Source organism: Delphinapterus leucas, chromosome 4 (assembly GCF_059928025.1).
Source record: "Delphinapterus leucas isolate spDelLeu-1000000601 "Yukka" chromosome 4, BTC_Dleu_Yukka2, whole genome shotgun sequence".
Taxonomy (NCBI): Eukaryota; Metazoa; Chordata; class Mammalia; order Artiodactyla; family Monodontidae; genus Delphinapterus; species Delphinapterus leucas.
Genome location: NC_143132.1, coordinates 36,661,881 through 36,673,896, shown reverse-complemented (window position 1 = coordinate 36,673,896; position 12,016 = coordinate 36,661,881). Strand labels below are relative to the sequence as shown.

Genomic DNA, 12,016 nt, shown 5'->3' with positions numbered 1-12,016 from the left:
AAATTGAAAAACAGGTTCCTTGTTCATAAGTGCAATGAATCTTTGATGTCCAGTGATCTGCTGCAAACAATGAAAACACATTTTAAACCACTTAAGAAGTTTCCAGCACTCATCAAATGCATTTCCTCAGGTGACAAAAATTCCACAAGGAAGGGAATGAAAATAAGTGGCATTTAATTATTGAAGGGAGACTTAAAAAAAAAAAATGGAAGTATTTTCCTGCCTAGAATGATTCCTATTCCCCTTTGAACCTAAGTGGTTTGATTAAGAGGTGTTAAGAACAAAATTTACTTTACACTTAATGTTTATATGACCTAAGTGAATAAGGAAAAGACCCTATGAGGGAATTCTATATTTTCGGGAAATTGTTTCTGTGTTTAGAGATACAGGGGAAGAGTAATCTTCTATTTGTGGGATCTCCATAGTCACTCTCCAGCCCCCCAAAGACAGTACACCGTTGTGACTTGGTTATTACACTCCTGCATTCTTTTCCCCCAAAATTCTATGTTGGATCACACTGTGCTGGCTTCAAAAAAAGAAATACAGGTTGCAACTGGTTGTAATCATTTTGAAGAATAATTTGCTGTACAATAGAGCTGATACAAGAATTCAGAAATATAAAACAAAATAACTATAAAAGTTAGGAGGAAATTGAACAGCATTTCCTCAGAAAAAGCTGCTAACTCTGTATCATTCCGATGTGGATTCCTACAGTCATCTGGGGTGAAATGTGTATTCCCCCCCACGCCTTTGCTGGATCACTGGCCTGTCTTCAGAAGTTGTAATGCCACGACCACACATCCTAGGAGTCTCATGTTAACAGAAGCTCCAAATACCAAGCCAGTTAAAGATGGGTGAGGACAGGGGAATCACAAAGGCCATGGGTCCAAAGTGGCTGTTACTGAGAACTTGCTCTTTCCAAAATGTGAAAGTCATAATGCTTCTTGCTCATTCTCAGCTTAAACTCGTTAACTGAGTTAATTTGTTTCTTCAGAGAATTCTGTGCAGCCGAGATGGAGGGGAATGTGGCTAAGACAGTGTACATGGAGGCCAAGTCACTAGGTTTAGAGCTTTCGGGGTTGACAGTGCTGTCCCCACTGCCACAGCAGAGGAGGTGATGACGCAGCTGGGGCTGGGACTGGGGGTCCCAGAGCCACCAGATCTTGGTGCCAATTTTAAAGAGTTCCCCAAAAAGCTTCTCAGCTTCCACACGAGTTATTCCATCTGGTAGTTCAGTAATTTCCAAGACCTTCCCAACAACTGCTTCTCCTGCACCAAGGTCGGTGGATCCAGCTTTTTTAGCTTGTTTCCTTCCTCGGTTTCCATGCCTGTTGCCAGGCTGACCCTGTTGGGCTGGAATGTGTCTGTGCAGAACAGCAGGAGGGTTGTACTGCAGGGGCTGGCCAAGTAACGGGTATCTGGCATCTCCTGAACAATATTGTCTCTACTGCTAAATTCCATACACTTCTGTCCTCTCTGGTGATCACCATAATATTTGTTTTGTTGCCACTGTGGGGGTGGATGGGCACAAGATTGTGGATTGTTTGGTACACTGAGCTGCATCGTCACCATTCCACCACCAGGTGGTGGAGGTGGCACAGCTGCACACTGGTGGCCTTGGAGCTGCTGGGAATTGCATGGTGAAGTAGTTCGAGGCAACTGTACTTGTTCTAATCCTGGATGTTGCAAGTAACCTACTGAGGAGCTTAAATTATTTTGTTAGCCTGGTGGAATGATGCTGTAGTAAACTGGCATTCCTGCTGTAGGCATAGATCCTTGATTAGAATGATTAGGAAACATAGCAGGCTGTTGATAAGTCTGATGGGCAATTCCTGAGAACCTTGAGGCAGTGAAACCTGAAATGATGGCACTGAAGGATAGGCAATGACCACTCCTTGAATCTGATTTCCAATGCTGTTGGGCTGGCCACCAACTAGGCTCTGACTCTGGGGTTGCTGAACTCCAACTATCCCCTGGTAGCTTTGCTGCCGGTTGGGCATAACTTGATAACCTGTCTGCTGGGCAGGCTGGGGTAGTGGTTGGTTTAGATGTGAATTGTAATGGACAGAAGGGACTGGGCGATACTGAGGTTGACTGGAGTTGTAGTGGCGTGGAGCACAATAACAGGCTGGCATCTGTGGAGAGGGCTGCTGAATATGTCCTTGCTGCTGGAGCACAGGCTGGCTGACATGATGACCAGAGGCAGAATAGCAAGCAGTAGGGACTGGCTGCCCAGGAGGTAGGGGAGGAAGAGGAGGCAGTGGTGGGGGGGGGCTGCTGTCGTGATATAACCAGACTGCTGTACTGAAGAACAACAGTGGACTGGAACATGGTGGCTTGAGGATCAGAACCATCTGCACATGGCTGGCGGGCAAGACTCAGGTGGCTACACTGAGACCCATGGTTGTCCTGCTGTGAGAAAATATGCTGAGCTGCTTGTTGTTGAGGTGATAGGGGAGGCAGAGGTGGCTGTGGAGGTCCAGGCACTTGGGTTCTAACTGGTTGTTGAGTCATAGGAGAATTATACACAGCTGGACTCCCATCTGGGTTTATGAAGGGCTGACCTGTTTTTGAAAGCCTGCCTATGCTTTTGCTTCTTCCAAAACTATCACCTCTTGTCAGAACTGAAATTCCACCGAAGCTGCTGGCTTTGGTTACTGCAGGCTTGAAGTTTCAGAGAGAGCTGTCTGAATCTGTGCTGCTCCAGGTTTGTGATTCAGAGTACTTCAACTCGTTCTCATTGCTGCTTTGATGGCTATCTGTTGCTCTCCCTGAAGAATCTTTATTAACTCGAAATATCTGGCACCTCTGCTGGGTGCTACTAGCATCCTTGTCTTGGATTATTTTGTCAATAATATAATTCTCTTGGGAACACAGGGGATCTTGGGAAAATATTCGGTCTCTAGCTCTCTGGTACTCTTCTTCTCTTTCTTCTATAGATTTGCTTCTTCTGTCAGCTTTCAAATGTATTCTCATCTGGTTATCATCTTTGTCAAAGGTAGAGTTATCTCTCTTGAGGATATATCATTTCTGAAAGTCTTCACCTTTATCATCCTTAATATGCTCATTAAATTTCTGATCAGGTATTCTTGTATTGCTAGTTTTGTTTACTGTGACAGACTTCCCACTCTGATCAACATTGTGGTCTAATCCAAAGTAAGCAGCGACTCTGTGTAATAGCATCCTATGGTAAGATGTCATTGGGTGGAATTTTTTACGTGGAGACTCATTATTACCAATGGAATCTAAAATTTCTTGTTCCAATTTCAACAGCATCATACTGTCCCTGGGATTGTTTTTTAATGTATTTACTAAAAATTTATGTAGACCTATGCTGGTTGAATCAGTGTATTCTTGACCTAGAATCTCTTGAAAACATTTTTCTGGGCAACTTATCGCTGGCTTTTTCTCCTTCTGCTTCCCCTTTTGAGGGCTTCTCCTCTTTTCCAAATGATTGTGTTACCTGTATCTGAATTTTCCCCTGCAAATCAATATTGTTGTCAATGCAATGTTCATTCTTCTCTGCCAAAATCTTCCCATAGTTTTCTGATTTGATAAGATTTACAACTCTGGTTGTATCTTTCACTTCTGCCTCCAAATCCTTCATTGCTTCAGTTTCATTTTTTACAGTAACAGTATCAGACATCCTCATTAGCAAAGGTTATTTTAGAATTCTACAGGGAACTTGAAGCCTGATGTGTCCCATGGATGTGGAATTGTGGTGTCCCGCAAAAATAAAATAAAATAATCCAAGGTTCTTTCTCACAGTTGTCAGCCAGGATGTAAATTGTCTTGACCAATTTGGAATCTGGCAGGAGGAGTCCCATGTCCTTGTCACCACTGTAGATTCCTGGACTGTCTAGAATAAAATATATCATACCTTTCAGGGGCCCGCGTTACTGAGGAGGAGACGTTTGGAGCGCGGCGCAGCAGGGCGACGGAGGGGCTGGGTGGGTGCAAGTTAAGAGTGTTACGAAAGGGAATTAACCCCATCACCAGCCCGGACACCGGCTCCAGTGGCAGCCACAGCTGGCAAAATCCCACCCCTTCCCACCACCAGGCTTATTTTATCTTGAATACAGGCTTTAATTATTTACTATAAGAATATCATTATATTTAAAAATATCTTATTGCCAATCTTTACATTTTTATTTATGGAATACATCAATATTAGACATTAGTTTGAACATTTTATGTAATACTAATCTATAATATAAAATCCCTTTTATTCATGTAAAATAATTATCTTGGTCTTATATAATGTGGTGATTAATGAGCCAAAGTGTAACAGTTTAAACATAATTAAAACGCATGTTTTGTATACTTTCAAGTAGTTCTTTTGATTCAGTTTTTTTCAAGTGAAGAATTACTTAATATTACATTTTAAGAGTGAATGTATAATTCTCCTGTTTTTTTTTGTTTTTACAGAGAAGCACTGTCCTTTCTGTTCTCAGAATTTAGACCACCCTTAGCTCACTGTTATGGACTGAATGCTGGGTCTCCCCCAAAATCATATGTTAATATTTCAGCCCACCATGTGATAGTATTAGGAAGTGGGGTCTTTGGGAAGTAATTAGGTCATGAGGGTGGAGCCCTCATGAATATGATGAGTGTCCTCATAAGGGTAGACCAGAGCACTTTCTTTCCCTCTTTCTTTTTCTCTGCCATGTGAGGACACACCTAGAAGTCAGCTGATTGCAACAAAAGAAGAGTGCCCTCAGTATAATACTGGATCTACTGTCCACTTGATCTCGGACTTCCCAGTCTGTAGAACTATGAGAAATAAATTCTTGCTGTTTAAGCCGCCTCTCTGTGGTGTTCTGTTAGAGCAGCCTAAACTGACTTAGACACCAACATAATAGAACTTACATTTGTACAGATCAATGGGATGGAAAAGTTTTATTCAGCCTTCTAGAGTGTCTTCAATATGAAAGAGATTATTATTTTTTTTCATTTTATAAGATCATATCACATAGAACCTACCCTTTTAAGTTATACTCAAACACTATTAAAACCACTAATCAAGAATATGACTTTGAACATTTTCTTATATAAAGTGAAAGTTTACATTTGATATTGGACTGATGGATCTTTATAATTAGGAATTTAAAATTGTGTGTGTATGTGTGTGTGTGTGTGTGTGTTTTCTAGATTGCTTTGATAGAGCAGAAGCACACAATCCTGGCTATGACTTAGAACCACCTGGTGGTCTTACAAAAAAAATTACCTTTGCTGGAAACCTACCTCCAGAGATTTGATGGGGAGAGAAGGGGGTTGAGAACTGATGTAATTTACTAGGACTCCAAAAGAGTTTATTGTGCAGTAAGGGTTAAGAACTGCTTGCCTAAGTACAGGTAGATAGTAGCACAGGATTTCTCAATAATTCCTGCTGCCTCTGGTAAGGAGAGAGAGAAACAGAGAGAGAGAGAGTAAATTGGTATTCATTGAGGAAAACTGATCTCCCTCCTTTGACAAAATGGCAAAAACATACTTGCTCTTTGCCCTAGTCAGTAAACAAATGTTGAGAGTGAGGGAAACCATTTGGGAGCCAAAACTTATTTTTGTCATCCCTTTTCTTCCTATCTAGGTAAAACCTTGTGACCTATCACTTCCAAAATCTTTTGGTAACTTTGAGGTGCTTTAAACAAGGGGCTGCCACACTTGTTTTATATAATCTCTGTTTTCAGTGTGAACACATTTAGATTCATTCTTCAAGTCCTTCTGCCGTTAGCCAGAAAAGTAATGAAGATTTGACATCTGCAATAAATTGTGTTTCTCTTTACAGGGAGTACTAACATGTTTGTTTTAAAGTATCATAACAGTTGCTGAGCCATTTTATTTAATGTGAAATTCATGGCCATGTAATACCAGGACAAAAGTGAACAATCAGAAATATGCAATTATTAAGTATGCCACAGCGAGACTGTATTTATTTTTTATACGTGTTCCACATTTATTACTTTATACAGATGCTCTGACAAGATTCATCAGTATTTACATGTACAATTCAATACTAGCTTCAAGTTTGTATATACTGCATTTGAAAGGGTGAAAATGTATTTGATGGATCTTTCAACAAATATTGATATCATCTATCAACAAATACCAGTACCAACAACATATCTAATCATAACCTATCACTAAAAACAAAGTCCTAATAACTATTTTAATAAATTCAACTTGCTCCTAGATGGAGAGTATGTGATTCTTGTTTTGATTTAATACATCTTACTTTTGGGAAGACAGTATTTATATATTGTGGCTCTTAAGAATAACTGAATCAGACTGGGCTGTCATTTTTCCTTTTCTATGTTTTCTCTTAGGAAAAGAGGACAACTGGAATTCTGTAAGAGTTGTTCCTCAAGCAAACATATCTAGAGATACAGAGCTGAGTAATGACATAGGTGGAATGTGGTAGACATGGGGATGTATCTCCCAAATCTTCTTTTCAGGAGAGGTTGGCTACCCTGCTATATGTGTGCTTGTAGGAGGGATGCTCATCAGACAGCCTCCAACATTTTCACCTCCTCCCATATTGATGCTAGCAGGGACCTAAACTATAGCTAAAAAGGGAGAAAAGTAAAAGAGCTGACTTGAGAAAGAGAGAGGAGTGCTAATGACTGATTTTGATCTTCCAAAGTCTTTTATTTATGGAGGGGACAAGATGCCAGTGTCTGCCCTCAGATGGTACACAATTCTGAGCTTAAATGTCATTTCTGTGTGTAAGGAGAAGTTTTACAATTGAATATGTTGGAAAGGTTGAATAGAAAAATGATGCTATATTTGTAATCTAAATAGTTTTGTAAACTTATATGTAAGTTTACCAGAATAAGTCATGCACCTGAGAAATTGTTATTTAGTGAAAGCAAAAAAAACACTCCATACTGAATATATTTCAAAAGGATGGTAGGAAAGAAAAGTACATGTGTGCTTTGATTATGTCATGAATCATGCTTCAATATATTCATTATTTGTATTATACAGATTATATATAAAGATAAACTTTATATATGAGCCCATGTTACCTTTTGGTAATTGTAAAAAGTTTTACATAAACGTCAAGTATGGAAACAGCTTGAAGGCTAGGGCTTTTCACTGTTCCATTCAATGATATAAAGCCAGTGTCTGAAACTGTGTCTAACACATATTAGATATTTAATAGCTATTATTTTGAGTGTCTGAACCAAATAATTATTATTGGCAGGCTACCTAGCAATCTTTTTACCTTAAAATCAAAACACTATTTTCCATCCAGTATATTCTTCTTATTGCAAAACATGCTATAATATGTATAATCATAGTTTTTAAAATTTTGCTTGTATTGTTTTCTCTATCTTCACAAATCTTTCTTCTTTTTGTCTATCCAAACTTTTTTGCCAGTCTATAGGTCTGCAAATCAACCTACCATTCAGACCAAACTCATTGCTCCTCTAACTCCATTTTAAAAGTACTTTCTTGCAATAATGTATATTTGTTTCAAATCATGTAATGCATTATTATGCATTATTGCTCTCTAATTATTTCAACAGTGTAGTTTCACATACTACATTATGTTGCAAGACTTTTGAATGCCTTGGGTGTGTCCTGTAATGTCTTATTATTGTTGCCATCTGGACCAGATACTACTGTTGTTTTAAAAAAAATATCTGGTCAACCTCCTGAGTTCCCAGTGTACTCATGAAGAGCTGACAGCCTCCCACATCAAGCACCATTGCTTCTCTCCTCCTGGTTTCTCTGCTGTTCTGCCTAAAGGTTTTCTTGATAATTTTGTGAGCTTGCTTAGCCATTGTGCCTAGCAGCATAGTAGGGATTTCATGTCCCTCAACTGGTGAGAGATTGGAATGTCAGGCACAACTCCCAGGCTTTCTATATCCCATTGGTACAGGTTTGATATGTGCTGATCAAAGAGTACCTGGGAGGATTAAGCTCCAGTTACTCATATTTATATATTTTTTTTCATTAGCACATCATTTATCAGATACTTTCTCTTCACTGTTTCAATTCTCTATTCTCACTTGTACTTCCTGGTATCACTTCCCAAATAAACCGCCTGCCCTCAAATACTAGACTGAGCGTGGGCTCTCCAGGGAATCCAAACTAAGACAAGGTCTTTTCCAGTTTTTGTGTCACTGACTGATTTTCCTTGCGAATTCAGCTTAAATATTAGGCTGAATAATGATCCCTCAAAAAAGTCCAGGGGCTCCCTGGTGGCGCAGTGGTTGAGAGTTCGCCTGCCGATGCAGGAGACACGGGTTCGTGCCCTGGTCCGGGAAAATCTCACATGCCGTGGAGCGGCTAGGCCCGGTGAGCGATGGCCACTGAGCCTGCGCGTCCGGAGCCTGTGCTGCGCAACGGGAGAGGCCACAGCAGTGAGAGGCCCGCGTACCGCAAAAAAAAAAAAAAAGTCCATGTCCTAATTCCTGGAATCTGTGAATGTTACCTTACATGGTAAAAGGGACTTTTCACACTCAACTAACTTCAGGTTCTTGAGATGAGATTATCCTAACATACTTAGGCTTGTCCAATGTAATCACAGGATCCTTATAAAGATTCAGAGAGAGAATAAGAGAGAATGGAAGCAGAAGTCAGAGAGGAGAAAAGATGGTATACTGCTGGTTCCGAAGATGGAGGAAGGACTACAAAACAAGGAAGCTAGGCAACATCTAGAAGCTGGAAAGAGGCAAGGAAACAGATTCTCCCATAAATCCTCCAGAAGGAATACAACCTTGCAGACCTATTTTTAGACTTCTGATCTCCAGACTTCTAACATAAATTTGTGTTTAAGCCACTGAATTTGTGGTAATGGGTTACAGTAGCAGTAAGAAACTAATACAAATTTCACTTCTTCAAAAGCTTTCCATGGTCATGTTATCTATGAGAAGTTTCCCTCAAACAAACATATGGAAAATATGACATGGTTTTGTTTTCACATAGTAAGTGCTCACATTTAGTCGAAAATAAGGATCTGTGCACTCTTTTAAAATATTATTATTTTTATAGTATTATTGTCACTCAGTATTATGTAAAAATGTATGTTCCCTTTTCTAACGTATAAGTTAAAGATATTTTCCAAGATGGTGCCCTACCACTAAGAACTCTTTCTTGGGCATTGTTTCCTCAGTCTATTAGAGTGGAAATCCACATTTTTTATTTCTCTGCTTCTTCACTCTATGGGACTGACATATGCTTTATAGTTCAGAGATGTGTGACTTGCCAGGCCTACAGTGATTTTGCACTTGGGTTATTTAACTAAACTGTTTAGCTTCACAACTAATAATATAAGTGAATATCTTCCTATTATAATGCTTTATTAGACATGTCTCTAATCTCTTGACAAATATAATGCTTATTTGATATGTCTTCTTGTCTCCCAATGTACATAAAAAACCCTTGATCTCCTGAGTCAAAACAAAACAAAACCATTAACAAAGGACACAAAAATCTCAACCTGAAATACCCAGGTTGCCATGTGAGGCAACCATTGCTGTTTGTTTGTCATCATCATGCTTTCTACTATACATGAAACCCTACTTTTTCCTAGCAGCAGAGGCTCAAATTTGTGGAGCTTATTAATAACGAGTTCATAAGTTGTTTTATGGATCTGTATTATAACTTCAAGTGTTTTAATTATTTTAATGTACTTGTGCATACCTTCCTATCTTCATAATTGATTTTGGATATTATGCTCTTAGTTATATTTTATAATATTTTTCATTAGCTCAATATTTTAGCTTACTATATTCCACATTTAGTTGATTGCAAAATGTCATGATTAGTAGAAACCCCAAATATTTTATTTAAATAAGATCTCTGAAAGCAAAGAAGATTCTGACGGCTAGATATGAACCAGAAAAATATACAGTCTATTAGATTATTTGGTTTCAGTATTAATCACTAGAAAAGTGCCTCAGGGTTGATGCTTCTCAAATTATCAACAAATTAAGGCATACATTCAATCATTCACTCTAGAAATATTTATTGAGTAGCTAGGTACTGAAGATACTGTGTTACTAGCTAGAATACAACAAGTAAAACATGTATGGTCCTACACTCATGAAGCAACCTAGTGAAGCATAGATAATAAAAAAATTAAGCAAACAAACAAAATAAAAACCCTTAATTGTAGTGAATTCTCTAAAAGAAAATGATTGTAGGGTGTAAGAGAAAACATGGGAAGGGGGTATCCTCTTTTTATGTAGTTCAAACAGTGAGAATCTCTTAGAGGAATGTAATGTATAAATTGAGAGTGATGATAACTGAATAAATGAAAAGATCAAGCCTATGGAGGAAGAAGGAAGAGACCTCCCAGAAAGAAGGCACACCATATGTAACTTTCCTTACTCAGGAAAATGTGTGTTCACAAAACAAAAGTAAACTAGGACAAAGTGTAGGGAGAATGGGGGATGGCAGGATTAGTTAAAGCTTGACAGGTGGTGCAAACTTGTACATTTTTTTGAGGTTGTCATAGAATCTGAATTCTCTTACCATGTCGGAGGAGGTCATTGAATGGAGGTGACAGCTGGTTGAACTGCAAGCTGGCCCCAGGGAATCAAAGACTCCTCACCTCCTCCCCATCCTTGGAATATACATTCTGCCCACCGGTCCCACAGTGGGGACCATTTTTAAAGGCACAGCCTTGAAAAAGCAATGTGGCATTGAGACCATCTGGATGGTATATGTGACTGAATCCAGTTAAGGCCTCTACATAAACTTTTAAGATTCTGACAGGTGGGCCTTTTGGCCTCCCAAGACAAGCCTAATGTGTAAGTTCCCTTGCTTATTAAAACTGCCACCTAACACTCTGGAGTGATCTGCCTCTTTCTTCAGTCTCTCCTTGTCCTGCATGAGTATGGGGGCCAGTTTGTGAACCAACACACCATTGCAATGTGATGTAATGTTTTAACAGAGTATGAAGCAACCAAATTTATCTTCTTAGAGATCACCCTAACCATGATGGGAAAATAGATTGCAGCCAGGTATTCCCATTTTAGTGGCAAAAAAGCAGCACTGATGTTGTTATTTCATTCTTATAGTTAATAAAGTTGATAATTTAAATTTAAGCCTGTAACTATTTTTCATGGAATCAATAGTATTTTTTTTTCAAATTTGGATGATAGTAATACCACCCAAATATTTTGACTTGTCTTTAATTGACTTTTTCATAAAATATTACTTAACCCCAAGTAATGAAAGCATGTAAAACATCATTTCTCAATTATACTGTTTCCCCTCTTACGAAAGTTGTGTGGTTACTTTCAATATAGAATATTCTCAGTAGAGATTACTTTCTTTTTCTCTTTTATATTTTTCCTTTTATAAAATTTCCTTTTTAGCCTCAGTATTAAATTGATGATTTATCTATGGGTAATGTGTTTCTTAAAAGAAAAAGGGATCTGATTTTGGTTACTTTGACTTCTATGTGACCTCTCCCCTCGTCACGTGAATTTGACCCTAAAAGTTAAAATACGTAATGTGATTCTTCTTTAATCAAGATGTTAACACTATCTACATCTAATATGAGGACCCTAGAGAGCTAGATTTTAAGAGGAGAGGTAGGACTCGATAAATAGATGTCTCCAATGCAATGATTAGAGCTGATTAAGATAATGAACATCATCTTGTTTAATATAAATAAATAATCCAAAGCCAGTTAGCAAGTAATACCCAACACAAGGATCAGCATACTCTATGCAGATAGAGCTGAAACATGAATTGTTTGCTATGACTCTGCAGTAGCAGTAATTACAATACCTCTAGCAGCAACAGCACTAATATGAAGAGTAGCAATACCATCAGGAGGAGGAAGAGGATAAAGTAGAAAAGGAAGAGGTAGATGGGCATGAGTGGGAATAATAGCAACAGAAGCATTGTTAATAGTAATTTAATTCAAGTAAAATGTGAGCACAAGTGGAATTCTAGCCAAAAGTCATAGCTGACCAGTCTTAATTAGCTTGGATACTACATGGGTAATTTCTTTAATTCCTTTTATTGGTTTCACTTTGGTTTCATCAATTTG

At 38.5% G+C, this 12,016-nt stretch overlaps 1 pseudogene; it reads right to left on the bottom strand.

Moving 5' to 3' along the window:
• Nucleotides 1-573: 573 nt before the first annotated feature.
• LOC111175234 (R3H domain-containing protein 1 pseudogene) lies at nt 574-3,655 on the bottom strand (annotated as a pseudogene).
• Between the last annotated feature and the right edge of the window lie 8,361 nt (nt 3,656-12,016).